The sequence below is a fragment of the Condylura cristata genome, unplaced genomic scaffold (assembly GCF_000260355.1).
Source record: "Condylura cristata isolate star-nosed mole 26May11 unplaced genomic scaffold, ConCri1.0 scaffold00003, whole genome shotgun sequence".
Classification (NCBI taxonomy): domain Eukaryota; kingdom Metazoa; phylum Chordata; class Mammalia; order Eulipotyphla; family Talpidae; genus Condylura; species Condylura cristata.
Window position 1 is genome coordinate 1,142,386 of NW_004567104.1, and position 4,205 is coordinate 1,146,590.

General features: G+C 39.1%; 1 protein-coding gene across 1 annotated transcript in view; it reads right to left on the minus strand.

Moving 5' to 3' along the window:
- Window positions 1-4,205, minus strand: part of SIAH2 (siah E3 ubiquitin protein ligase 2) — a 20,247-nt gene that overhangs the window by 14,762 nt on the left and 1,280 nt on the right. The window lies entirely within an intron of this gene.

Here is a 4,205-nt window from a genome sequence, read left to right on the forward strand (position 1 = left end):
TGCTCCCCACTCTGTTCCTGGTGAATCCTCTCACCCTCCACATCTCTGGCCTATACCCCAGTTCTGTATAAATAAATAAATCTTTTTTTAAAAAAGAAGACAAGACATTCAGTTACAAAGTCAAACATCTTCAGTAGAACAATAGTTCTGTTCCCTCAGTGGCCAAAAGAGAAAATGCTCTTGGTTTACAATTCCCACTGCTGGTGGGAATGCAAGTAATGAAATCACCTTCAGTTGTGAGCTATCAAAATACCAAAGTTCACCTATAGTTAGAGTGCAGTGAAAACTTTTAAGTTGAATGAAAGCTTGCGAACCAGGTCAGAAGTTACACATTAACCATTGGATTTGGTCGCAGTTATGGTTGCTCTGGGCTGCAAGTGCTGGCTTTAAATCTGAACTCAGCCAAAGCTTAAAAAATACCACCATATTTAACATTAAAAGTATCCCAGTACCTGGATTATCTTGAAAAAACTCGAAGATCTAGCATGGCTGCATACACATTCCTGCCCTGCCCTGCCAAAGTTGCTCTCTATGGAGATGACAATTGTTCAACTCCCAAATGTCTCCAACTTCCTTAAGGTGTTCTGGACTCCGAGGCTACCTGTCACAGGTCTCTTTTCTGGCATTACCTGTTCCTGCTGGTATGTACAGAGTTTGCTTCCACTGGACTGCACAAGTTCACACTGAGGATTCTTTGCATTTCCAACTGAGTTATCTGATTTGAGTCTTATTTTTAAAGGAAAAGGAATAGCACTTTTGACAGTTGAGCTGCAAGGAAGGTTTATCTGAGGTTTTCATGTTCAATAACTATTTGGGATATTAGCTGATGGACGCTTTTAGAGATGACTAAGAAAATATATCACAGTATAAGTAGACTGGAGTGTTTAGAATTTTCTTTAGTTGTGGAGGAAATACCTGGCTAATATTAAAATATACACTAATACACAGTTCAGTGGGGCACAAATAAGCTAAACTTCATTTTCCCCCCATACTTATGCACCACTGAAGTTGTGTTTTTGAGTTTTGGGATCAGAATGTTAAACCTTCTCAAACACAAAATAAGTCACAGAAGAGAAATAACACAAGTGGAAGACAGATAATCCAACAGAGATCCTTTTTTTTTAAGGCAGGCCTAGCTATCAAAGCTTGCAGTGCTCTCCATCAAAGTTTCAGGCAGCAGCCCAACTTTAATTAAGTGACCCCATACCTATATATCAAGGCAACACACCCAATTTGGGGCCAACTGGGCATAACTAATGATGAAGTTCCTACAAATATTAGGTTTTTAGATTTTATTCCCTGACCTTCTTATCCTACATGTTCTATGAAATTTATGTCAAATCAATTTTATAGTGAGGATATATGTTGTCTTACTGGGGTGTCCCCACCAGAGACTCATCTGGTGAGCTCATCCAACCAGATGGTCTTGTTTTTTATTTTTAAGATTTTTATTTATTTATGCATACAGAGCTGGGGTACAGGCCAGAGGTGCAGGGGCAGTGACAGAATTTGTCAGAGACAGAGTGGGGAGCAGAACAGGCCAATTAACCAAGTACTGCCTGGGGTGCAGGGAGTGAGATGGAGAGGTCTCCCCCACCTTGTGGATCACCTCCAGGGCTGGGGATCGAACTCACTGAGATGCCTGCAACCAGCTTGCAGTGCCGTGCTTTAACCCACTGCACCACCAGGGGAGGGCCCAGATGATCTTTTTAATGGTGTAACCTTGAGTCATGATTTGAAGCCCCAGAGTATAAACTCAACATTTAAATTTCTACAGAGTAGGATAGTATAAAGGATGTCTGCCTTTGGATGCAGGTTCACAGTTTGGCCCAGCATGTGACCAAGACAAATCACTTAACACTTAACCTCTTTCTATAGGCCTTTATTTGCTCATCTGAAAAAAAGAAAGGCAAACTAATAAAAGCTGATCCACACAAAGTAGCGGGCACACAGACAGCATTCAGTAAGCATTCCACATAGCCTTCTTTTCATAGAATGCTAGACAACAGTCCTAAGAAGTTCAATCCTTTCAGTTACAGGTGAGTAAATCAAAATTCCCAGAGACGGTATTTGGGGGCAAACAATGGCATTGCCAGGCAACTTTTTAGACCTGGGTACTTTCTGCAATACTGGTTTTTTCATATGAACCAGTGCATTAGATTGTGAGAGCAGGCCATGACAGTTTTAAAGTAGGCTCTACGATTTCTACAAGCAAACTCAAGCCAAAGGGCTAGGTAAACTCACCTATTTTGTTTCAGTTTAATACAGGTCTTACAACTACCCATTTTTTTCATCCTCCTTAACTAACATTTTGGTTGCTTGCTATGCCTTTCTATATATCCAAATTTAGTTTATTCAAACTAGCTAGTTGAGCTGTCTTGTCAATAGTTTGGATTACTGGTCAACCAAAATTGAAGCACCACATACCTCGACCTTACTCACACACATGCACATACACAAAAGTTACTCCAAGATCACTGTCCAGTCTTGGTTCCTGGTCTGTGGTGGAATGGTTGACCCCATTTAATTTCAATTTGCAAAGTGATATCTTTGCCCAACTGCATTCTTACAGCATAGGGACTTGGAAAAATCACTGACATGTACAGAAAAGACCGAGAACTCCTAATCCCTAAGAGAAACACCTTTCAAGGAAGACTTCATTAGCATGTTCCACATTAGGAACTAGAATCCTAAATCCTGAAAGTGAAACCTCATATTTCATATAGTGTTTCCTTCTCTTTCTCTTGGAAACAGAACATGACTCATTTAAGACTAATTTTTTTTAAAGATTTATTTATTTATTTATGTACACACAACTGGGGTATAGGCCAGAGGTACAGGAGCGGTGAGAGGATTCACCAGAGACAGATTCACCAGAACAGGCAAATCGACCAAGTACACTGCTGAGGGGAACAGTGGGCGGTTCAGGAGAGGTCTACCGTGCCATGTGGGTCATCTCCAGGGTAGGGATAGAACTCATACTGAAGTGGCTTTAGCTTCTTAGTGCTATGCTTTAACCTGCTGCGACACCAGGGAGGGCCCTTAAGACTAATTTTTAAAATAAATTTTAGAATACTATCTGACATCAAATGCTCATTTGTGAACTGTAATTCACCTAAAGCCATTTCTTCTGCTACTAAAACTTGGATACAGGACTGTTAAAATGGCTCCCTAGAAATATTGTGGGACATCCCACCAGGCTCCTCCTACCCCACAATTCATATCTCAAACATCACATACCTACTCTTATGTCAACAATCACCAAATCTCTGATTGTAGGCTGGCACCTACTTCATAAACCTAAGAAAATTATGGAAACAGTATCTAAATTTTATGAGAAACAACTTAGTAGCTGAGTGAGCTACTAAGCATTATATAAGTGGTGACCAAAACTAGACAAATTTACTAAGGTTGACTGAAAACCCACAGTCCAAATACAGATTGAAACCCTCATTTGAATAGGTTATTTTAAACTTGACGGTGGCAGGGCATAGCCCAAATTAAATCACTCATCTAACTGACTTCAGTCCCAAACTTCAAGTCTCTGGTGTATTATTTTTAATTTAAAAATAAGCTCTTGCCCTATAAAAATAAGCCATCACTAAGGAGAAATGCAAAAAGTCTAAATGGCCCAACAGGCTGAGCAGTTACTTTAAAAAGAACAAGAAAAGAAAAACACTCAAAAATATTAATGACATTATTTCCATTTCTAAATTTAGAAATGATGATTTTTAAGGGACACATGTAGGTAAAGAGATGTTACCATATGATCACACAGTGTAATCCTATGCAGTTATTTAAAATACAATGATGTAAAGCTAGGTTTCAGACCGAAAAATATATATGATAACATCAATTTAAAACAGCAAGTTGCAGAAGCCATTTTTTAAGAAAAACTTGCATCTATGTGTATGGTATATATAAACTTTTCTGACACACAATGACATTTAATCTATACACAGCTGCCAGAGTGTAATTACACAGGGGGAAAAAAAACCCCTAACAGTGGTAAAAAAGAGGCTATTGGCCTTGGTCTTTCACTTTCTTTTCCTGGTTTGCATTTTTGGCAAGAGTATTGATAAGTTTTTAACTTTATTTAAACTAAACTTAAAAAGTGATGGCTTTAAAGAACCGTAACAACAGCTCCTTAGTCCTTCCTGTTAATTACCAAAAGCACAATTCCACAGTCCTTGGGGGGGGGGATT